Raw genomic sequence first — 27,098 nt, forward strand, 5'->3', positions numbered from 1 at the left:
TTCCCTTGCTCTTGTCCTCTCATTAACCCCTGACTTTACTTCCAAGACATTCCCAAACCACTCTTCCTCTTTACCCTTAAGCTTCGTTTCACTCAGAGCCAAAACATCCAGGTTCCTTTCCTCAAACATACTACCTATCTCTCCTTTTTTCTCATCTTGGTTACATCCACACACATTTAGACACCTCAATGTGAGCCTTTGAGGAGGATGAGCACTCCCCACGTGACTCCTTCTTCTGTTTCCCCTTTTAGAAAGTTAAAATACAAGGAGGGGAGGGTTTTTTGCCCCCAGCTCCCGTCCCCTTTCATCGCCTTCTATGACACATGAGGAATGCATAGGAAGTATTCTTTCCCCCCTATCCCCAGGAATAGAAAAAAAAAATACTTTCTGAGCTCAAAAAGTATTTCCAGGATAAAGGTGGCAAAATGAGTTTTCCTGACTTCCTTGATGTTATGCACAAGCATAGTCAAGTTGAAAAGATACCTGAAGAAATTTTGGCAGCATTTTAAAGGTCATGACCTAAGAATACTGGAACTATACCTGCACGAGATCTACGACATATTCTCTTGCAGTGGGGTGAAAGACTTAGCCACAAATAAGTAGAGCAAATTTTCCGTGAGGCAAACATCTCTCCAAATGGTGTAGGTTGATACCAAGATTTCTGCAGGATTGTGTGTGCACCTGTGCCAGACTATTATCAGAATTGACATAAGTCTGGAGACACGACTTTAAGAAATCCTAAATAATCACAGGATTCAAGTGCCTTGATTCGTATGCTTAGGTCATAATTTATTAAACAAATTAAAACAAAATTTTACAAGAACCAATATTGAGCATACACTCTAATTACAATAAAAGTGTCATAAATTTATTATTTTCATATATATATATATATATATATATATATATATATATATATATATATATATATATATATATATATATTTATTTTATATATATATATATATATATATATATATATATATATATATATATATATATATATATATATATATATTTTATTTTATATATATATATATATATATATATATATATATATATATATATATATATATATATATATATATATATATACATATATCTTCTGTTTCCCATTTTAGAAAGTTAAAAAATACAAGGAGGGGAGGATTTCTGGCCCCCCGTTCCCGTCCCCTCTAGTCACCTTCTACGACACGCGAGGAACGCGTGGGAAGTATTCTTTCACCCCTATCCCCAGGGATAATATATATATTTTATTATTATACTTTGTCGCTGTCTCCCGCGTTTGCGAGGTAGCGCAAGGAAACAGACGAAAGAAATGGCCCAACCCCCCCCATACACATGTATATACATACGTCCACACATGCAAATATACAAACCTACACAGCTTTCCATGGTTTATATATATATATATATATATATATATATATATATATATATATATATATATATATATATATATATATATATATATCTTTCTTTTTCTTTCAAACTGTTCACCATTTCCCGCATTAGCGAGGTAGCGTTAAGAACAGAGGACTGGGCCTTTGAGGGAATACCCTCACCTGGCCCAATTCTCTGTTCCTTCTTTTGGAAAAAAAAAAAAAAAAAAAAAAAAAAAAAAAAAAGAGGGGAGGATTTCCAGCCCCCCGCTCCCTCCCCTTTTAGTCGCCTTTTACGACACGCAGGGAATACGTGGGAAGTATTCTTTGTCCCTTATCCCCAGGGAAAAATATATATATATATATATATATATATATATATATATATATATACACATACATATGCACATACACACACACACACATATACATATATATACATATGAAAAATGTAAGAAACAATTTAGAATTTTTTAGAATGTTTATGGATGGGGTTGTTAGGGAGGTAAATGCAAGAGTTTTGGAAAGAGGGGCAAGTATGAAGTCTGTTGGGGATGAGAGGGCTTGGGAAGTGAGTCAGTTGTTGTTCGTTGATGATACAGCGCTGGTGGCTGATTCATGTGAGAAACTGCAGAAGCTGGTGACTGAGTATGGTAAAGTGTGTGAAAGAAGAAAGTTAAGAGTAAATGTGAATAAGAGCAAGGTTATTAGGTACAGTAGGGTTGAGGGTCAAGTCAATTGGGAGGTAAGTTTGAATGGAGAAAAACTGGAGGAAGTAAAGTGTTTTAGATATCTGGGAGTGGATCTGGCAGCGGATGGAACCATGGAAGCAGAAGTGGATCATAGGGTGGAGGAGGGGGCGAAAATCCTGGGAGCCTTGAAGAATGTGTGGAAGTCGAGAACATTATCTCGGAGAGCAAAAATGGGTATGTTTGAAGGAATAGTGGTTCCAACAATGTTGTATAGTTGCGGGGCGTGGGCTATGGATAGAGTTGTGCGCAGGAGGGTGGATATGCTGGAAATGAGATATTTGAGGACAGTATGTGGTGTGAGGTGGTTTGATCGAGTAAGTAATGTAAGGGCAAGAGAGATGTGTGGAAATTAAAAGAGCATGGTTGAGAGAGCAGAAGAGGGTGTTTTGAAATAGTTTGGGCACATGGAGAGAATGATTGAGGAAAGATTGACCAAGAGGATATATGTGTCAGAGGTGGAGGGAACAAGGAGAAGTGGGAGACCAAATTGGAGGTGGAAAGATGGAGTGAAAAAGATTTTGAGTGATCGGGGCCTGAACATGCAGGAGGGTGAAAGGCGGGCAAGGAATAGAGTGAATTGGATCGATGTGGTATACCGGGGTCGACGTGCTGTCAATGGATCGAATCAAGGCATGTGAAGCGTCTGGGGTAAACCATGGAAAGTTCTGTGGGGCCTGGATGTGGAGCGGGAGCTGTGGTTTCGGGCATTATCATGTGGCAGCTGGGGACTGAGTGTGAACCAATGGGGCCTTTGTTGTCTTCTCCTAGCACTACCTCGCACACATGAGGGGGGAGGGGGATGCTATTCCATGTGTGGTGAGGTGGCGATGGGAATAAATAAAGGCAGACAGTATGAATTATGTACATGTGTATATATGTATATGCCTGTGTGTGTATATATATGTGTACATTGAGATGTATAGGTATGTACATTTGCGTGTGTGGACGTGTATGTATATACACGTGTATGGGGGTGGGTTGGGCCATTTCTTTCGTCTGTTTCCTTGCGCTACCTCACAAACGTGGGAGACAGCGACAAAGCAAATAAAAATAAATATAAAATAATATATATATATATATATATATATATATATGGGGGAGGAATGGGATGTATTTAGGGAATCAGTGATGGATTGCGCAAAAGATGCTTGTGGCATGAGAAGAGTGGGAGGTGGGTTGATTAGAAAGGGTAGTGAGTGGTGGGATGAAGAAGTAAAAGTATTAGTGAAAGAGAAGAGAGAGGCATGTGGACGATTTTTGCAGGGAAAAAATGCAATTGAGTGGGAGATGTATAAAAGAAAGAGACAGGAGGTCAAGAGAAAGGTGCAAGAGGTGAAAAAAAGAGCAAATGAGAGTTGGGGTGAGAGAGTATCATTAAATTTTAGGGAGAATAAAAAGATGTTCTGGAAGGAGGTAAATAAAGTGCGTAAGACAAGGGAGCAAATGGGAACTTCAGTGAAGGGGGCTAATGGGGAGGTGAAAACAAGTAGTGGTGATGTGAGAAGGAGATGGAGTGAGTATTTTGAAGGTTTGTTGAATGTGTTTGATGATAGAGTGGCAGATATAGGGTGTTTTGGTCGAGGTGGTGTGCAAAGTGAGAGGGTTAGGGAAAATGATTTGGTAAACAGAGAAGAGGTAGTAAAAGCTTTGCGGAAGATGAAAGCCGGCAAGGCAGCAGGTTTGGATGGTATTGCAGTGGAATTTATTAAAAAAGGGGGTGACTGTATTGTTGACTGGTTGGTAAGGTTATCTAATGTATGTATGACTCACGGTGAGGTGCCTGAGGATTGGCGGAATGCGTGCATAGTGCCATTGTACAAAGGCAAAGGGGATAAGAGTGAGTGCTCAAATTACAGAGGTATAAGTTTGTTGAGTATTCCTGGTAAATTACATGGGAGGGTATTGATTGAGAGGGTGAAGGCATGTACAGAGCATCAGATTGGGGAAGAGCAGTGTGGTTTCAGAAGTGGTAGAGGATGTGTGGATCAGGTGTTTGCTTTGAAGAATGTATGTGAGAGATACTTAGAAAAGCAAATGGATTTGTATGTAGCATTTATGGATCTGGAGAAGGCATATGATAGAGTTGATAGAGATGCTCTGTGGAAGGTATTAAGAATATATGGTGTGGGAGGGAAGTTGTTAGAAGCAGTGAAAAGTTTTTATGGAGGATGTAAGGCATGTGTACGTGTAGGAAGAGAGGAAAGTGATTGGTTCTCGGTGAATGTAGGTTTGCGGCAGGGGTGTGTGATGTCTTCATGGTTGTTTAATTTGTTTATGGATGGGGTTGTTAGGGAGGTGAATGCAAGAGTTTTGGAAAGAGGGGCAAGTATGAAGTCTGTTGGGGATGAGAGAGCTTGGGAAGTGAGTCAGTTGTTGTTCGCTGATGATACAGCGCTGGTGGCTGATTCATGCGAGAAACTGCAGAAGCTGGTGACTGAGTTTGGTAAAGTGTGTGAAAGAAGAAAGTTAAGAGTAAATGTGAATAAGAGCAAGGTTATTAGGTACAGTAGGGTTGAGGGTTAAGTCAATTGGGAGGTGAGTTTGAATGGAGAAAAACTGGAGGAAGTGAAGTGTTTTAGATACCTGGGAGTGGATCTTGCAGCGGATGGAACCATGGAAGCGGAAGTGGATCATAGGGTGGGGGAGGGGGCGAAAATTCTGGGAGCCTTGAAAAATGTGTGGAAGTCGAGAACATTATCTCAGAAAGCAAAAATGGGTATGTTTGAAGGAATAGTGGTTCCAACAATGTTGTATGGTTGCGAGGCGTGGGCTATGGATAGAGTTGTGCGCAGGAGGATGGATGTGCTGAAAATGAGATGTTTGAGGACAATGTGTGGTGTGAGGTGGTTTGATCGAGTAAGTAACGTAAGGGTAAGAGAGATGTGTGGAAGTAAAAAGAGCGTGGTTGAGAGAGCAGAAGAGGGTGTTTTGAAATGGTTTGGGCACATGGAGAGAATGAGTGAGGAAAGATTGACCAAGAGGATATATGTGTCGGAGGTGGAGGGAACGAGGAGAAGAGGGAGACCAAATTGGAGGTGGAAAGATGGAGTGAAAAAGATTTTGTGTGATTGGGGCCTGAACATGCAGGAGGGTGAAAGGAGGGCAAGGAATAGAGTGAATTGGAGCGATGTGGTATACCGGGGTTGATGTGCTGTCAGTGGATTGAATCAGGGCATGTGAAGCGTCTGGGGTAAACCATGGAAAGCTGTGTAGGTATGTATATTTGCATGTGTGGACGTAAGTATATACATGTGTATGGGGGTGGGTTGGGCCATTTCTTTCGTCTGTTTCCTTGCGCTACCTCGCAAACGCGGGAGACAGCGACAAAGAAAAAAAAAATATATATATATATATATATATATATATATATATATATATATACTATATTAAAATTTAACTGCTATCCCAAAATATATGAAATTTTCATAACATTTTTGCAAATGAATTAGCTAACAAAGAAGAAAAGGTTGAATAAGGTGCCAAATTCATCCCTAAAGCATATAATTTTCAAATCTACATGAACAGAAATCTACCACTGGTTCTTATATACAAGGATTATTTTGATCAAAAACTCATAAAGGACTTTTATGTATCTGATATCTTTATGTACATTTCCATTTTCTATGCTTTACTCTTTACTATATGCATTCAAAAGTACAATTATGATGTCAACATATATGTAGCTCACCACTATTGTGGGGATCCAATTAATATAAACAGAGACTTGGGCATGAAGTGGCAACCCTACACAGCCAGAGTATTCAGCCCGTTTACAAAGTTTGGGTGGCATGCGTTCCACTGCTAAGAGATAATAGATATATAAGGCAGAGAGGACTAAAAATTTTTCTAATCTGTGAACTAAATTCAAATCAGCACTCAGGTTGGATACTGTACAAGTGTTTGTTGACATTAGTTGAAGAAAATATTAAGAGGATTAAAAATTATTCACTGTAGATGTATAAACTATATCTTAAGTGAATATAGAAAAATACTTTATTACTGATACGGGTGGAAGAAGTCTAACAAAGGATGGCTAGTAAATGTGACACATCTGGAAAAAAAAGAAATAAAAGCAACCAGTAAGACAAGACATCTGGAAAGCAAAGAAATAAAAGCAACCAGTAAGATAAGTGGGCCAGGTGGTAAGATAATGACAACATCAGTACCTATAAGTTACTGAATGGCAGTAACTGAGCTGAAGGACAAAAACTATCAAAATGTAGTTATCAAAGGGTTGGGAGGCATTAAACTTTTTTGCCTCAATGGATCTTAAAAAATCTCTAAGCTTGTAGGATAGACTGATCTGCAGAGAAAATACAGTAAAGGATGTAATGTAGATTCCTTTTCTATTCTTAAACATAAGCAGTTACATCTGCAGGATTTAATATGAGGGTAATATTTCAGATATACATTTGTGTGTTTTGAACAGATAACTAGAAGAAACTGCACAAACCTCTTTATTCCTTAGACAGTCATGGGGAAGAAACAAAACAAGTTTGAATTTTAACAAATACCAAATGGTTATTAGTTTGACAGTGACACAAATCTTGAGTCATGTGGATGAAAACAAATATTCTATGGCTACATATTACAGCAAGAGAACAGTCCATGTTGATATTGTACACTATAACATCCATCTTTTTCAAATTATTGAGACATAATATGCTTCGGCAAAAGAAAAAATACTAAGTCAGTCTATCTAAATACCTCTCTGTATCATATACTCCATTCCTGCATTCAGCGTGGGATGATATAGATAACCGAGACCTAACAACAGCTAATATGCATCAAAATGTTTTTAGAAACTCTTGGTTATTGCTTATGTGAAACTACTGCCAATCTTCTGCACTGTAAGAATGACAACTAGAAAAGCACCAAGTTGTCCATTTCTTCACTGCATTAATTGGCCACCCAAAAAGTGCCTAGTTATCTAAAGGTCAGGTTCCTGGACACAGAAAATAATATTTGATAGGAGATATTCTACCCTGCTCTCAGGAATAATGAACATGAAAAAAGTTACCTCTTTTCAACGTAGAGCAATACTTTCAAAAATTTCACACAGTAAAAATAATAAGTTTTGATAATATGATAACCATAAAGCTTAAGCTGTCCTTTTAAAACCAACCAATAAGAATATAAATCTGTTTTACACCTATGACAAACATTTAGCTTTCTGCATGTGAGACCAAGGAATAAAAGAAATGAGAGCTTTACTTTCTTTTAGGGAATGATGCTAAATCTCAACTAGAGCTTATTTGAAATCTGAATTTAGTGCAAACAGCCACACAATTACTTCCCAAGAAGCCTTCTACAATATTACAGGTGGTATAAGGAAGTAAAGAGAGGAAGAAGGCATGGGAAGGAAAAAGGTTTGGTTACTGGTCACCTTAATAGAAAGCAGCAGCTTTCCAGAATTTCAAACCTTATTCTCTTTATAAAAAAGTCAGCTACTAAGCATAAAAAAATGAGAGCATTGCTCTAAGGAGGCCAGTGGAAAACTCAATCTTACTGCATGGAAAAGTAGTGAGTCACACAGTGGGTCAGAAAAAGTTAAATGATAGACCTATGAGCATCACATGAGGTTGTGTATCCTGCAGAAAAGAACAAAACGCTAGCTGAACTCTCAACAGTTCTCCAAGAACAATGTCATCCACTGAGAGGTTCCTTTGGATAGAGTGAATACTACCTTTCTGACATCCTGGACATGGGTGTTCGAGAAAGTTTCAAAATTCAGGAAGCCAAAGACTCAGGTACACCTGTATCATTCATCTAGTGAATATTGCCTGGAGAACATGTTAGATGTCAGCTTGGCACAAGATAAGGAAACTAAATGGAAGGTCATCCATCAAATACATAAATACTGGTGAGGTTCAATCTGCTCAATGGTTTTTGACAAGATCTTTATTTTCAGCCAATGTGTTTCTTTCTAATGCCAGTGACTTGTGTTGCAGCATACTCAATTCATCACTGGGGTTCTGTGAAGTACTGGGGTTTGTGAAAAGAGAGACAAAGAAATGTGGTAATAAAAAGATTCTGGTTGTGAGGTCAGAGGTGGGCGTGTTGAAAAGGTTTGGACACATGGGAAAAATGAGTGAGGAAAGGTTGACAAAGAGGATATACGTGTGAGAAGTTGAGGGAACAAGAAGTGGGAGGCAAAATTGGAGGTGAAAGGATGGAGTGAAAAAGATTTTGAGCAATAGGGGCCTGAACATACAGGGGGGTAAAAGATATGCACGATATAGAGTGAACTGGAACGATGTGGTACACTGGCATCGATGTGCCATCAACGGACTGAAATAGGGCTTGAGAAACATCAGGGGTAAACCATGGAAAGGTCTGTGGGGCTTGGATTGGATAAGGAGCTGTAGTTTTTGGTGCATTACTCATGACAGCAAGAGAATGGATGTGAGAGGATGTGACCTTTCCTCGTATATTTCCTGACGCTACCTCGCTGACAAGGAGGAGGGCAATGCTGTTTCCTGTGGGGCAGGGTGGCACCGTGAATGGATAAAGGTGAGCAAGTATGAATACGTACGTGTGCATATATGTATGTGTATGTACGTGTATGTGTTTATATGCGTATGTGAGTAGATGGGTCTTTCTTTGTTTCCTGGCACTGCCTTGCTAATTGGGGAAATGGCAATCAAATATGACATAAAACTAAGTTATCTAAATCCCATCATCACACTTACCTTTGTTAAGTACTGGCACCTGATGAGGTGGATTGTCTCCATGGAACATGTCATGCCATGTGTATGGATAAATTACATGTTAAATATAATTATAAGAACTCCTACTGAAGGGCAATTTCACCTTCATACTATCATCACGGATAAGTGTGACCATCATGTCTACATATACTATCTCTTTTATATTATACTTAATCGCAGTCTCCCGCGTTATCAAGGCAGCGCAAGGAAACAGACGAAAGAATGGAAAGAATGGCCCAACCCACCCACGTACACATGTATATACATAAACGCCCACACACGCACATATACTTACCTATACATTTCAATGTATACATACATATACATACAGAGACATATACATATATACACATGTACATATTCATACTTACTGACTTCATCCATTCCTGTCGCCACCCCGCCACACATGAAATAGCACCCCTCTCCTTGCGAGGTAGCGCTAGGAAAAGACAAAAAGGGCCATATTCGTTAACACTCAGTCTCTAGCTGTCATGTGTAATACACCGAAACCACAGCTCCCTTTCCACATCCAGGTCCCACAAAACTTTCCATGGTTTATCCCAGACACTTCACATGCCCTGGCTTAATCCACTGACAGAACATTGACCCCAGTATACCACATTGTTCCAAGTCACTCTAATCCTTGCAAGCCTTTCACCCTCCTGTATGTTCAGGCCCCGATTGCTCAAAATCTTTTTCACTCCGTCCCTCCACCCCCAATTTGGTCTAACGCTTCTCATTCCCTCTACCTATGACATATATCCTCTTTGTCAATCTTTCCTCACTCATTCTCTCCATGTGACCAAACCATTTCAACACAACCTCTTCTGCTCTCTCAACCACATTCTTTTTATTAACAAACATCTCCGTTACCCTTTCATTACACACTCGATCAAACCACCTCACACCACATACTGTCCTTAAACATGTCATTTCCAACACATCCACTCTCCTCCATACAACAACTATCTATAGCCCATGCCTTGCAACCATATGTCATTGTTAGAACCACTATTCTTTCAAATATACCAAGTTTTGCTCTCCGAGATAACGTTCTCGCCTTCCACACATTCTTCAAAGCTCCCAGAACCTTCGCCCCTCCCCGACCCAGTGACTTACTTCCATTTCCACGGTTCCATCCACTGCCAAATCCACTCCCAGATATCTAAAACACTTCACTTCCTCCAGCTTTTCTCCAGTCAAACTTACATCCCAATTAACTTGTCCCTCAACCCTACTGTACCTAATAACCTTGCTCTTATTCACATTTACTCTCAGCTTTCTTCTTTCACACACTTTACCAAACTCAGTTACCAGCTTCTGCAGTGTTTCACCCAAATCAGCCACCAGCGCTGTATCATCAGCGAACAACAACTGACTCACTTCCCAAGCTCTCTCATCCACAACAGCCTGCTTACTTTCCCCTCTCTCCAAAACTCTTGCATTCACCTCCCTAAAAATCCCATCCATAAACAAATTAAATAACCATGGAGACATCATGCACCCTTGCCACAAACCGACATTCACTGAGAACCAATCACTTTCCTCTTTTCCTACTCGTACACATGCCTTACGTCCTTGGTAAAAACTTTTCATTGCTTCTAGAAACTTATCTCCCACACCATATACTCTTAATACCCTTAACAAAGCATCTATATCAACCCTATCATATGCCTTCTCCAGACCCATAAATGCTACATGCAAATCCATCTGTCTTTATAAGTATTTCTCACATACATTCTTCAAAGCAAACACCTGATCCACACATCCTATACCACTTCTGAGACCACATTGCTCTTCCCCAATCTGATGCTCTGTACATGCCTTTACCCTCTCAATCAATACCCTCCCATATAATTTCCCAGGAATACGCAACAAACTTACGCCTCTGTAATTTGAGCACTCACCTTTATCCCCTTTGCCTTTGTACAATGGCACTATGCATGCATTCTGCCAATCCTCAGGCACTTCACCATGAGCCATACATACAATGAATATCCTTACCAACCAATCAACAACAGAGTCACCCCCTTTTTTAACAAATTCCACTGCAATACCATACAAACCCGCCGCCTTGCCGGCTTTAATCTTCCGCAAAGCTTTCACTACCTCTTCTCTGTTTACCAAACCATTCTCTCTGACCCTCTAACTTCGCACACAACCTCGACCAAAACACCCTATATCTGCCATTCTATCATTAAACACATACAACAAACCTTCAAAATACTCATTCCATCTTCTCACTTCACCACTACTTGTTATTACCTCCCCATTAGCCAGTCATCTGCCCTATTTCCATGCAAAAATTGTCCAAACGCATCTCTCTTCTCTTTCATTAACAATTTTACTTCCTCAGCCCACCACTTACTACCCTTTCTAATCTGCCCACCTCCCACCTTTCTCATGCCACAAGCATCTTTTGCACAAGCCATCATTGCTTCCCTAAATACATCCCATTCCTCCTCCACTCCCCTTACGTCATTTGCTCTCAATCTCTCCTGGTACTTCCTCACACAAGTTTCCTTTCCAAGCTCACTTACTCTCACCCCTCTCTTCATCTCAACATTCTTTCTTCTTTTCTGAAAACCTCTACATATCTTCACCTCTGCCTTCACAAAATATTGATCAGACATCCCTCAAGCTGCCCCTCTCAGCACATTAACATCCAAACGTCTCTCTTTCACACACCTATCAATTAACACATAATCCAATAACACTCTCTGGCCATCTCTCCTACTTACATACTTATACTTAGGTATGTCTCTGTTTTTAAACTAAGCATTCCCAATCACCAGTCCTTTTTCGGCATGCAAATTTACAAGCTCCTCACGATTTCCATGTACATCATTGAACACCCCATGTGCACCAATCATACCCTCAACTGCCACCTTACTCACCTTTGCATTCAAATCACCCATCACTATACCCTGGTTTCATGCATTAAAGCTGCTAACACACTCACTCAGCTGCTCCCAAAACACTTGCCTCTCATGATCTTTGTTCTCATGACCAGGTGCATAGGCACCAATAATCACCCATCTCTCTCCATCTACTTTCAGTTTTAACCATATCAATCTAGGGTTTACTTTCTAACACTCTATCACATATGCCCACAACACCTGCTTCAGGAGTAGTGCTACTGCTTCCTATGCTCTTGTCCTCTCACCAACCCCTGTCTTTACTCACAAGACATTCCCAAACCACTCTTCCCCTTTACCCTTAAGCTTCATTTCATTCAGAGCCAAAATATTCAGGTTCCTTTCCTCAAACATACTACCTACCTCTCCATTTATCTCATCTTGGTTAAATCCACACACATTTAGACACCCCAATCTAAGCCTTTGAGGATGATAAGCACTCCCCGCATGGCTCCTTCTGTTTCCCCTTTTAGAGAGTTAAATACAAGGAGGGGAGGGTTTGTAGCCCTCCCCTCAGCCCCCTTTAATCACCATCTATTACACGCAGGAATAAGTGTGAAGTATTCTTACTCCCCTATCCCCAGGGATAAGGATATATATATATATATATATATATATATATATATATATATATATATATATATATATATATAAATATATATATATATATATATATATATATATATATATATATATATATATATATATTTTTTTTTTTTCTTCTTTGTCGCTGTCTCCCGCGTTTGCGAGGTAGTGCAAGGAAACAGACGAAAGAAATGGCCCAACCCACCCCCATACACATGTATATACATACATGTCCACACATGCAAATATACGGACCTACACAGCTTTCCATGGTTTACCGCAGACACTTCACATGCCCTGATTCAATCCACTGACAGCACGTCAACCCCAGTATACCACATCGATCCAATTCACTCTATTCCTTGCCCTCCTTTCACCTTCCTGCATGTTCAGGCCCCGATCACACAAAATCTTTTTCACTCCATCTTTCCACCTCCAATTTGGTCTCCCACTTCTCCTCGTTCCCTCCACCTCTGACATATATATCCTCTTGGTCAATCTTTCCTCTCATTCTCTCCATGTGCCCAAACCATTTCAAAACACCCTCTTCTGCTCTCTCAACCACGCTCCTTTTATTTCCACACATCTCTCTTACCCTTACGTTACTTACTCGATCAAACCACCTCACACCACATATTGTCCTCAAACATCTCATTTCCAGCACATCCACCCTCCTCTGCACAACTCTATCCATAGCCCACGCCTCGCAACCATAAAATATTGTTGGAGCCACTATTCCTTCAAACATAACCCTTTTTGCTTTCCGAGATAATGTTCTCGACTTCCACACATTCTTCAAGGCTCCCAGGATTTTCGCCCCCTCCCCCACCCTATGATCCACTTCCGCTTCCATGGTTCCATCCGCTGCCAGATCCACTCCCAGATATCTAAAACACTTTACTTCCTCCAGTTTTTCTCCATTCAAACTTACCTCCCAATTGACTTGACCCTCAATCCTACTGTACCTAATAACCTTGCTCTTATTCACATTTACTCTTAACTTTCTTCTTTCACACACTTTACCAAACTCAGTCACCAGCTTCTGCAGTTTCTCACATGAATCAGCCACCATCGCTGTATCATCAGCGAACATCAACTGACTCACTTACCAAGCTCTCTCATCCACAACAGACTTCATACTTGCCCCTCTTTCCAAAACTCTTGCATTCACCTCCCTAACAACCCCATCCATAAACAAATTAAACAACCATGGAGACATCACACACCCTGCCACAAACCTACATTCACTGAGAACCAATCACTTTCCTCTCTTCCTACACGTACACATGACTTACAACCTCGATAAAAACTTTTCACTGCTTCTAACAACTTGCCTCCCACACCATATATTCTTAATACCTTCCACAAAGCATCTCTATCAACTCTATCATATGCCTTCTCCAGATCCATACATGCTACATACAAATCTATTTGCTTTTCTAAGTATTTCTCACATACATTCTTCAAAGCAAACACCTGATCCACACATCCTCTACCACTTCTGAAACCACACTGCTCTTCCCCAATCTGATGCTCTGTACATGCCTTCACCCTCTCAATCAATACCCTCCCACATAATTTACCAGGAATACTCAACAAACTTATACCTCTGTAATTTGAGCACTCACCTTTGTCCCCTTTGCCTTTGTTCAATGGCACTATGCAAGCATTCCGCCAATCTTCAGGCACCTCAACATGGTTGTTTAATTTGTATATAGATGGGGTCGTTAGGGAGGTGAATGCATGGGTTTTGGAAAGAGGGGCAAGTATGCAGTCTGTTGTGGATGAGAGAGCTTGGGAAGTGAGTCAGTTGTTGTTCGCTGATGATACAGCACTGGTGGCTGATTCATGTGAGAAACTGCAGAAGCTGGTGACTAAGTTTGGTAAAGTGTGTGAAAGAAGAAAGTTGAGAGTAAATGTGAATAAGAGCAAGGTTAATTATTAGGTTCAGTAGGGTTGAGGGTCAAGTCAATTGGGAGGTAAGTTTGCATGGAGAAAAACTGGAGTAAGTGAAGTGTTTTAGATGTCTGGGAGTGGATTTGGCAGCGGATGGAACCATGGAAGCAGAAGTGAATCATAGGTGGGGGAGGGGGCAAAAATTCTGGGAGCCTTGAAGAATGTGTGGAAGTCAAGAACATTATCTCGGAAAGCAAAAATGGCTATGTTTGAAGGTATAGTGGTTCCAGCAATGTTGTATGGTTGCGAGGTGTGGGCTATGGATAAAGTTGTGTGGAGGAGGGTGTATGTGCTGGAAATGAGATGTTTGAGGACAATATGTGGTGTGAGGTGGTTTGATCGAGTAAGTAATAATAGGGTATCAGAGAGGTGTGGTAATAAAAAGAGTGTGGTTGAGAGAGCAGAAGAGGGTGTACTGAAATGGTTTGGTCAGATGGAGAGAATGAGTGAGGAAAGATTGACCAAGAGGATATATGTGTCAGAGGTGGAGGGAACGAAGAGAAGTGGAAGACCAAATTGGAGGTGGAAAGATGGAGTGAAAAAGATTTTGAGTGATCGGGGTCTGAACATGCAGGAGGGTGAAAGGTGTGCAAGGAATAGAGTGAATTGGAACGATGTGGTATACCAGGGTCGTGGTGCTGTCAATGGATTGAACCAGGGCATGTGAAGCGTCTGGGACAGACCATACAAAGTTCTGTGGGGCCTGGATGTGGAAAGGGAGCTGTGGTTTCGGCACACTATTACATGACAGCTAGAGACTGAGTGTGAATGAATGGGGCCTTTGTTGTCTTTTCCTAGCACTATCTCGCACACATGAGGGGGGAGAGGGTTGTTATTTCATGTGTGGTGAGGTGGCGATGGGAATGAATAAAGGCAGACAGTATGAATTATGTACATGTGTATATATGTATATGTCTGTGTGAGTTTATATATATATATATACGTTGAGATGTATAGGTATGTATATTTCAGTGTGTGGACGTGTATGTATATACATGTGTATGTCGGTGGGTTAGGCCATTCTTTCGTCTGTTTCCTTGCGCTACCTCGCTAACACGGGAGACAGCAACAAAGCAAAATAAATAAAATAAATATTTATTTTATTTTTATTTTGCTTTGTCGCTGTCTCCCGCATTAGCGAGGTAGCGCAAGGAAACAGATGAAAGAATGGCCCAACCCGCCCACATACACACGTATATACATACATGTCCACACACGCACAATACACATACCTATACATCTCAATGTACACATATATATACACACACAGACATATACATATATACACATGTACATAATTCATAGTCTGCCTTTATTTGTTCCCATCGCCACCTCGCCACACATGGAATAACAACCCCCTCCCCCCTCATGTGTACCAGGTAGCGCTAGGAAAGACAACAAAGGCCCCATTCGATCACACTCAGTCTCTAGCTGTCATGTAATAATGCACTGAAACCACAGCTCCCTTTCCACATCTAGGCCCCACACACTTTGCATGGTTTACCCCAGACGCTTCACATGCCCTGGTTCAATCCACTGACAGCACGTCAACCCCGGTATACCATGTCGTTCCAATTCACTCTATTCCTTGCAAGCCTTTCACCCTCCTCCATGTTCAGGCCCCGATCACACAAAATCTTTTTCACTCCATCTTTCCACCTCCAATTTGGTCTCCCACTTCTCCTCGTTCCCTCCACCTCTGACACATATATCCTCTTGGTCAATCTTTCCTCACTCGTTCTCTCCATGTGACCAAACCATTTCAAAACACCCTCTTCTGCTCTCTCAACCACACTCTTTTTATTTCCACACATCTCTCTCACCCTTACATTACTTACTCGATCAAACCACCTCACACCACATATTGTCCTCAAACATCTCATTTCCAGCACATCCACCCTCCTGCACACAACTCTATCCATAGCCCACGCCTTGCAACCATACAACATTGTTGGAACCACTATTCCTTCAAACATACCCAGTTTTGCTTTCTGAGATAATGTTCTCGACTTCCAAACATTCTTCAAGGTTCCCAGAATTTTCGCCCCCTCCCCCACCCTATGATTCACTTCCGCTTCCATGGTTCCATCCGCTGCCAGATCCACTCCCAGATATCTAAAACACTTCACTTCCTCCAGCTTTTCTCCATTCAAACTTACTTCCCAATTGACTTGACCCTCAACCCTACTGTACCTAATTACCTTGCTCTTATTCACATTTACTCTTAACTTTCTACTTTCACACACTTTACCAAACTCAGTCACCAGCTTCTGCAGTTTCTTACAAGAATCAGCCACCAGCGCTGTATCAACAGCGAACAACAACTGACTCACTTCCCAAGCTCTTTCATCCACAAAAGACTGCATACTTGCCACTCTTTCCAAAACTCTTGCATTCACCTCCCTAACAACCCCATCCATAAACAAATTAAACAACCATGGAGACATCACACACCCCTGCCGCAAACCAACATTCACTGAGAACCAACCAATCACTTTCCTCTCTTCCTACACATACACATGCCTTACATCCTCGATAAAAACTTTTCACTGCTTCTAACAACTTGCCTCCCACACCATATATTCTTAAAACCTTCCACAGAGCATCTCTATCAACTCTATCATATGCCTTCTCCAGATCCATAAATACGACATACAAATCCATTTGTTTTTCTAAGTATTTCTCACATACATTTTTCAAAGCAAACACCTGATCCACACATCCTCTACAACTTCTGAAACCACACTGCTCTTCCCCAATCTGATGCTCTGTACATGCCTTCACCCTCTCAATCAATACCCTCCCATATAATTTACCAGGAATACTCAACAAACTTATACCTCTGTAATTTGAGCACTCACTCTTATCCCCTTTGCCTTTGTACAATGGCACTATGCACGCATTCCGCCAATCCTCAGGCACCTCACCATGAATCATACATACATTAAATAACCTTACCAACCAGTCAACAATACAGTCACCCCCTTTTTTAATAAATTTCACTGCAATACCATCCAAACCTGCTGCTCTGCCGGCTTTCATCTTCCGTAAAGCTTTTACTACCCCTTCTCTATTTACAAAATCATTTTCCCCAACCCTCTCACTTTGCACACCACCTCGACCAAGACACTCTATCATCAAACACATTCAAAAAACCTTCAAAATACTCACTCCATCTCCTCCTCACATCACCACTACTTGTTATTACCTCCCCATTAGCCCCCTTCACTGAAGTTCCCATTTGCTCCCTTGTCTTACGCACTTTATTTACCTCCTTCCAAAACATCTTTTTATTCTCCCTGAAATTTAATGATACTCTCTCACCCCAACTCTCATTTGCCCTCTATTTCACCTCTTGCACCTTTCTCTTGACTTCCTGCCTCTTTCTTTTATACCTCTCCCACTCATTTGCATTTTTTCCTTGCAAAAATCGTTCAAATGCCTCTCTCTTTTCTTTCACTAACAATCTTACTTCTTCATTCCACCACTCACTACCTTTTCTAATCAACCCACCTCCCACGCTTCTCATGCCACAAGCATCTTTTGCGCAAGCCATCACTGCTTCCCTAAATACATCCCATTCCTCCCCCACTCCCCTTACCTCCTTTGTTCTCATCTTTTTCCATTCTGTACTCAGTCTCTCCTGGTACTTCCTCACACAAGTCTCCTTCCCAAGCTCACGTACTCTCACCACTCTCTTCACCCCAACATTCTCTCTTCTTTTCTGAAAACCCCCACAAATCTTCACCTTTGCTTCCATAAGATAATGATCAGACATCCCTCCAGTTGCACCTCTCAGCACATTAACATCCAAAAGTCTCTCTTTCGTGCGTCTATCAATTAACACGTAATCCAATAACACTCTCTGGCCATCTCTCCTACTTACATACGTATACTTATGTATATCTCTCTTTTTAAACCAGGTATTCCCAATCACCAGTCCTTTTTCAGCACATAAATCTACAAGCTCTTCACCATTTCCATTTACAACACTGAACACTCCATGTATACCAATTATTCGCTCAACTGCCACATTACTCACCTTTGCATTCAAATCACCCATCACTATAACCCGGTCTTGTGCATCAAAACCACTAACACACTCATTCAGCTGCTCCCAAAACACTTGCCTCTCATGCTCTTTCTTCTCATGCCCAGGTGCATATGCACCAATAATCACCCATCTCTCTCCATCAACTTTTAGTTTTACCCATATCAATCTAGAATTTACTTTCTTACACTCTATCACATACTCCCACAACTCCTGATATATATATATATATATATATATATATATATATATATATATATATATATATATATACATATATATTTTCTTTTTTTTTTTCTTTGTCGCTGTCTCCCGCGTTTGCGAGGTAGCGCAAGGAAACAGACGAAAGAAATGGCCCAACCCACCCCCATACACGTGCCTTGATTTAATCCACTGACAGCACGTCAACCCCGGTATACCACATCGCTCCAATTCACTCTATTCTTTGCCCTCCTTTCACCCTCCTGCATGTTCAGGCCCCGATCACACAAAATCTTTTTCACTCCATCTTTCCACCTCCAATTTGGTCTCCCTCTTCTCCTCGTTCCCTCCATCTCCGACACATATATCCTCTTGGTCAATCTTTCCTCACTCATTCTCTCCATGTGACCAAACCATTTCAAAACACCCTCTTCTGCTCTCTCAACCACGCTCTTTTTATTTCCACACATCTCTCTTACCCTTACATTACTTACTCAATCAAACCACCTCACACCACACATTCTCCTCAAACATCTCATTTCCAGCACATCCACCCTCCTGCGCACAACTCTATCCATAGCCCACGCCTTGCAACCACACAACATTGTTGGAACCACTATTCCTTCAAACATACCCATTTTTGCTTTCCGAGATAATGTTCTCGACTTCCACACATTCTTCAAGGCTCCCAGGATTTTCGCCCCCTCCCCCACCCTATGATTCACTTCCGCTTCCATGGTTCCATCTGCTGCCAGATCCACTCCCAGATATCTAAAACACTTTACTTCCTCCAGTTTTTCTCCATTCAAACTTACCTCCCAATTGACTTGACCCTCAATCCTACTGTACCTAATAACCTTGCTCTTATTCACATTTACTCTTAACTTTATTCTTTCACACACTTTACCAAACTCAGTCACCAGCTTCTGCAGTTTCTCACATGAATCAGCCACCAGTGATGTATCATCAGCGAACAACAACTGACTCACTTCCCAAGCTCTCTCATCCACAACAGACTTCATACTTGCACCTCTTTCCAAAACTCTTGCATTCACCTCCCTAACAACCCCATCCATAAACAAATTAAACAACCATGGAGACATCACACACCCCTGCCACAAACCTACATTCACTGAGAACCAATCACTTTCCTCTCTTCCTACACGTACACATGCCTTACATCCTCGATAAAAACTTTTCACTACTTCTCACAACTTGACTCCCACACCATATATTCCTAATATATATATATGGAAGCGGAAGTGGATCATAGGGTGGGGGAGGGGGCGAAAATCCTGGGGGCCTTGAAGAATGTGTGGAAGTCGAGAACATTATCTCGGAAAGCAAAAATGGGTATGTTTGAAGGAATAGTGGTTCCAACAATGTTGTATGGTTGCGAGGCGTGGGCTATGGATAGAGTTGTGCGCAGGAGGATGGATGTGCTGGAAATGAGATGTTTGAGGACAATGTGTGGTGTGAGGTGGTTTGATCGAGTGAGTAACGTAAGGGTAAGAGAGATGTGTGGAAATAGAAAGAGCGTGGTTGAGAGAGCAGAAGAGGGTGTTTTGAAGTGGTTTGGGCACATGGAGAGGATGATTGAGGAAAGATTGATCAAGAGGATATATGTGTCGGAGGTGGAGGGAACAAGGAGAAGAGGGAGACCAAATTGGAGGTGGAAAGATGGAGTGAAAAAGATTTTGTGTGATCGGGGCCTGAACATGCAGGAGGGTGAAAGGAGGGCAAGGAATAGAGTGAATTGGAGCGATGTGGTATACCGGGGTTGACGTGCTGTCAGTGGATTGAAGCAGGGCATGTGAAGCGTCTGGGGTAAGCCATGGAAAGCTGTGTAGGTATGTATATTTGCGTGTGTGGACGTATGTATATACATGTGTATGGGGGGGGTTGGGCCATTCCTTTCGTCTGTTTCGTTGCGCTACCTTGCAAACGCGGGAGACAGCGACAAAATATAATATAATATAATATAATATAATATATATATATATATATATATATATATATATATATATATCTTTCAAACTATTCGCCATTTCCCGCATTAGCAAGGTAGCGTTAAGAATAGAGGAGTGGGCCTTTGAGGGAATATCCTCACCTGGCCCCCTTCTCTGTTCCTTCTCTTGGAAAGTTAAAAAAAAAAAAAAAGAAAAAGAGGGGAGGATTTCCAGCCCCCCGCTCCCTCCCCTTTTAGTCGCCTTCTACGACACGCAGGGAATACGTGGTGAAAAAGAGGGCAAATGAGAGTTGGGGTGAGAGAGTATCATTAAATTTCAGGGAGAATAAAAAGATGTTTTGGAAGGAGGTAAATAAATTGCGTAAGACAAGTGAACAAATGGGAACTTCAGTGAAGGGGGCTAATGGGGAGGTAATAACAAGTAGTAATGGTGTGAGGAGATGGAGTGACTATTTTGAAGGTTTGTTGAATGTATTTGATGATAGAGTGGTAGATACAGGGTGTTTTGGTCAAGGTAGTGTGCAAAGTGAGAGGGTTAGGAAGAATGATTTGGTAAACAGAGAAGAGGTAGTGAAAGCTTTGCGGAAGATGAAAGCCGGCAAGGCAGCAGGTTTGGATGGTATTGCAGTGGAATTTATTAAAAAAGGGGGTGACTGTACTGTTGACTGGTTGGTAAGGTTATTCAATGTATGTATGACTCATGGGGAGGTGCCTGAGGATTGGCGGAATGCTTGCATAGTGCCATTCTACAAAGGCAAAGGGGATAAAAGTGAGTGTACAAATTACAGAGGCATAAGTTTGTTGAGTATTCCTGGGAAATTATATGGGAGGATATTGATTGAGAGGGTGAAGGCATGTACAGAGCATCAGATTGGGGAAGAGCAGCGTGGTTTCAGAAGTTGTAGAGGATGTGTGGATCAGGTGTTTGCTTTGAAGAATGTATGTGAGAAATACTTAGAAAAGCAAATGGATTTGTATGTAACATTTATGGATCTGGATAAGGCATATGATATAGTTGATAGAGATGCTCTGTGTAAGGTATTAAGAATATATGGTGTAGGAGGCAAGTTGTTAGAAGCAGTAAAATGATTTTATCGAGGATGTAAGGCATGTGTACGTGTAGGGAGAGAGGAAAGTGATTGGTTCTCAGTGAATGTTGGTTTGCGGCAGGGGTGTGTGATGTCTCCATGGTTGTTTAATTTGTTTATGGATGGGGTTGTTAGGGAAGTGAATGCAAGAGTTTTGGAAAGAGGGGCAAGTATGAAGTCTGTTATGGATGAGAGAGCTTGGGAAGTGAGTCAGTTGTTGTTCAATGATGATACAGCGCTGGTGGATGATTCATGTGAGAAACTGCTGAAGCTGGTGACTGAGTTTGGTACTGTGTGTGAAAGAAGAAAGCTGAGAGTAAATGTCAATAAGAGCAATGTTATTAGGTAAAGTAGGGTTGAGGGACAAGTCAATTGGGAGGTAAGTTTAAATGGAGAAAAAGTGGAGGAACTGAAGTGTTTTAGATATCTGGGAGTGGATTTGGCAGCGGATGGAACCATGAAAGCGGAAGTGAATCCTAGGGTGGGGGAAGGGCGAAAGTTCTGTGAGTGTTGAAGAATATGTGGAAGTCGAGAACATTATATCAGAAAGCAAAAATGGTAATGTTTGAAGGAATAGTGATTCTAACAATGTTATGTGGTTGCAAGGCATGGGCTATAGATAGAGCTGTGCGGTGCAGGGTGGATGTGCTGGAAATGAGATGTTTTAGAACAATATGTGATGTGAGGTGGTTTGATCGAGTAAGTAATAATAGGGTAAGAGAGATGTATGGTAATAAAAAGAGTGTGGTTGAGAGAGCAGAAGATGGTGTTTTGAAATGTTTGGTCATATGGAGGGAATGAGTGAGGAAAGATTGACCAAGAGGATATATGGGTCAGAGGTGGAGGGAGCGAGGAGAAGTGGGAAACCAAACTGGAGGTGGAAAGATGGATTGAAAAAGATTTTGAGTGATCGGGGCCTGAACATGCAGGAGGGTGAAAGGCATGCAAGGAATAGAGTGAATTGGAACGATGTGGTATACCGGGGTCGACGTGCTGTCAATGGATTGAACCAGGGCATGTGAAGTGTCTGGGGTAAACTATGGAAAGTTCTGTGGGGCCTGGATGTGGAAAGGGAGCTCTGGTTTCGGTGCATTATACATGACAGCTAGAGACTGAGTGTGAACAAATGTGGCCTTTGTTGTATTTTCCTCGCACTACGTTGCGCACATGCAGGGGGAAGGGGTTGTTATTTCATGTGTGGTGGAGTGGCGATGGGAATGAATAAAGGCAGACAGTATGAATTATGTACATGTGTATATATGTCTGTGTGTGTATATATATGTATACGTTAAGATGTATAGGTATGTATATTTGCGTGAGTGTACGTGTATGTATATACATGTGTATGTGGGTGGGTTGGGCCATTTCTTTCGTCTGTTTCCTTGAGCTACCTCATTGATGCGGGAGACAGCAACAAAGTAAAATAAATATAAAATATAAATAATAATATATTCTTATATTTATTCATATTCACTAAACACAATCGCTGCTTCCCACATCAGCGAGGTAGTTCCAGTAAACAGACGAAGAATGGCCCATCCACTCATATCCAGATATACATACATAAACACCCACATATGCACATACATATACATATCATGATACATACATATACATACACAAACGCAGACATTACACACATACATACACATGTACATATTCATTCTTGCTTGTCTTCATCCACTCCTGTTGCTAACCTACCCCACAGGAAAACAGCATCACTAAACCCTGCTTCAGCGAGGTAGTGCCAAGAATGCCACATTTGTGCACACTCAGTCTCTAGCTGTCATGGGTAATGCACCAAAACCACAGTTCCCTATTCACATCCAGGCCCTGCAGAGCTTTCCATGGTTTACCTCAGATGCTTCACATACCTTGGTTCAGACCACTAACAGCACGTTGACCCCGATATACCACATCGTTCAAATTCACTCTATTCCTTGCACGCCTTTCATCCTCCTGTATGTTCAGGTCCCGATCACTCAATATCTTTTTCACTTCATCCTTCCACCTCCAATTTGGTCTCCCACTTCTCCTTGTTCCCTCCACCTCTGACATAGATATCCTCTTTGTCAATCTTTCCTCACTCATTCTCTCCAAATGTCCAAACCATTTCAAAACACCCTTTTCTGCTCTTTCAACCACATCTTCTCATTACTTACTTGATCAAACCACCTCACACCACATTTCATTTCCAACACATCCACCCTCCTCCGTACAACCCTATCTATAGCCTGATAACCATATAACATTGATGGAACCACTATTCCTTCAAACATATCCATTTTTGCTCTCCGAGATAATGTTCTCTCCTCCACACATTCTTCATCGCTCCCAGAACCTTCGCCCCCTTCCCCACCCTGTGTCTCCCTTCCACTTCCATGGTTCCATTTGCTGATAAATCCACTCCTAGATATCTACTATTACTTCCTCCAATTTTTCTCCATTGAAACTTACATCCCAAGTAACCTGTCCCTCAATCCTATTGAACCTAATAACCTTGCTCTTATTCACATTTATTCTCAACTTTCTCCTTTCACAACTCAGTCACCAATTTCTACAGTTTCTCACTCGAATCAGCCACTAGAGCTGTATCATCAGCAAACAACAACTCATCCCAAACAGACTGCACACTAGCCCCTCAATGCAAAACTCTTGCATTTATCTCCCTTACTACCCATCCATAAACAAATTAAACAACCATGAGGACATCACACACTCCTGCTGCAGACTGACATTCAGTGGGAACCAATCACTCTCCTCTCTTCCTATTCATACACATGCCTTACATCCTTGGTAAAAACTTTTCACTGCTTCTTGCAACTTACCTCCCACACCATATACTGTTCCACAAAGTATATCTATCAACCTCATCAAATGCCTTCTCTAGATCCATAAATGCTACACACAAATCCATCTTTTTTTCTAATCATTTCCCACATACATTCTTCAAAGCAAACACCTGATCCACACATCCTATAACACTTCTGAACCCACACTGCTCTTCCCCAGTCTGATGATCTGTACATGCCTTCACCCTCTCAATCAATACCCTCCCATATAATTTCCCAGGAATACTCAACAAACTTATGCCTTTGTAGTATGAAGACTCACCTTTATCCTCTTTGCCTTTGTAGTATGAAGACTCACCTTTATCCTCTTTGCCTTTGTACAATGGCACTATGCATGCATTTCACCAATCCTCAGGCAATTCATCATGAACCATACATGCATTTAATATCTTTAACAACCAATCAATAACACAGTCACCCCCTTTTTTGATAAATTCCACAGCAATACCATCCAAACCCACCACCTGTGGATGATACTTGCAAGAAGGGAGTGCAAATGACTGGCAGATGTATAAAAGAAAGCAGCAGGAGGTCAAGAGAAAGGTGCAAGGGTTGAAAAAGAAGGAAAGTGAGAGTTGGGGTGAAAGAATATCTAACTTGAGGGAGAATAAAAAGATGTTTTGGAAGGAAGTAAATAATGTGTATAAGACAAGAGAACAAATGGGAACATCGGTGAACAGGGTAAGTGGGGAAGAAATAACAGGTAGTGATGTGCGTACCGTGAAGGTTTGTAGAATGTGATTTAATGATACAGTGGCAGATACAGGGTATTTTGGCCAGGGCCCCCACAGACCTTTCCATGGCTTACCAAAGACACTTTACATGCCCTGGTTCAGTCCACCGACAACACATCAACCCCAGTTATACCACATCGTTCCAATTCACTCTATAATGTGCACATCTTTCACCCACCTACATATTCAGGCCCAAATCGCTCAAAATCTCTCTCACTCCATCCTTCCACCTCCAACTTGCTCTCTCTCTTCCTTGTTCCCTCCACTTCTGACCCCATATATCCTCTTTGTCAACGGAAATATTGGCAATACAAGTGTGCACTTTAGAATGCTTCCATTTCAAGGTAGGCAAGTAGTAGTTTCACAGTTCAAATTGTACATCTCATCTGGAAGAACACAGCAAACTGTATTCTTCATATACTATTCTACACATTTCTGTTTGGTTAATGACTAATTCATGCACTAAAAATAAGTTACATATCAAGAAAAATAATGGAAATGTTGGCAGACACATTAGGAAATAGTAGATGGTGGGGAAATTAGGTAGGAGCCTCTAAAAACACTATGCTAGAGTTAACCTCTGCCAGTGGCCCACTATGGGTGAAGATTTTTTTTTCCTGTGGCTACCCCTTTGAGCGAGTTCCCAAAGGGAACAGGCATCAGAGATACAGGAAGACAGCTGGAAATGTGAATGGTGCACTAGAATATTTGCAATTAGGGTAGGCAAGGAAAGGTGATGTGAGTGAACATTTATATTTATTCATTTATCATACTTAAACCGTTTCCCGCATCAGCAAGGTAGCGCAAGGAAACAGACGAAGAATGACCCAACCACTCATATACACAAATATATATATATTAATGCCCATACACATACATATACATTTCAATGTATACACACATATACATAAACAGACACACATATATATACACATGTGCATATTCATACTTGCTGCCTTCATCCAATCCCATCGCCACCATGCCACACAGGAAACAGCACCCCCTCTCCTACAAGGTAGTGCCAGGAAAAGACAAAAAGGTCTCATTCATTCACACTTAAGTCTTTAGCTGTCCTGTGTAATGCACCAAAACCACAGCTCCCTTTCCACATCCAGGCCCCACAAACCTCTCCATGGTTTACCCCAGACGCTTCACGTGCCCTGCTTCAATCCACTGACGTAGCACATTGACCCCAGTATACCACATTGTTCCAATTCACTCTATTCCTTGCACACCTTTCACCCTCCTGTATGCTACGGCTCCAATCGCTCAAAATCTTTTTCGCTCCATCCTTCCATCTCCAATTTGGATTCCTACTTCTCCTTGTTCCCTCCACCTCTAACACATATATCCTCTTTATCAATCTTTCCTCACTCATTCTCTCCATGTGTCCAAAGCATTTCAATAGACCCTCTTCTGCTCTCTTAACCACGCTCTTTTTATTACCACAAATCTCTTTTACCCTTTCATTACTTACTTGATCAAACATATTTCAGTTAAAACCATTCACCATCTTTTTCATTTTTGATAATGATATGGTAAACTGTACTTTATTCAAACTCTACAGGTATTTTTTCTATACATATCTCCTTCAAACACTCTTACTTAATGAATGAAAAACAGTCATCTATACCATCAGAAAAAGGCTGTCAATGGACTGAAACAGGGCATGTGAAACGACCAAAGGAAACCATGGAAAGGTCTGCAAGGCCTGGCAGTGGATAGTGGGCTGTGGTTTTAGTACATTACACATAACAGATAGAGAATGGATGAGAAAGAATGAGTTTCATCTGTCCCTGGCACTTATATGGGAAAGGCAAACAAGCATGAAAAAAATAAACCTGGGACGTGACACCCTTTCATGGTGGACAAAAAAAAAAAAGAAAAAAAAGAAATTGAC

The 27,098-nt window shown here is 41.2% G+C and overlaps 1 protein-coding gene across 1 annotated transcript in view; it reads right to left on the reverse strand.

Annotated features, from left to right (window-relative positions):
- The window catches only part of LOC139761823 (ras GTPase-activating protein 3-like), a 165,459-nt gene that overhangs the window by 119,401 nt on the left and 18,960 nt on the right, over nt 1-27,098 (reverse strand). The window lies entirely within an intron of this gene.

The sequence above is a fragment of the Panulirus ornatus genome, chromosome 3 (assembly GCF_036320965.1).
Source record: "Panulirus ornatus isolate Po-2019 chromosome 3, ASM3632096v1, whole genome shotgun sequence".
NCBI lineage: Eukaryota > Metazoa > Arthropoda > Malacostraca > Decapoda > Palinuridae > Panulirus > Panulirus ornatus.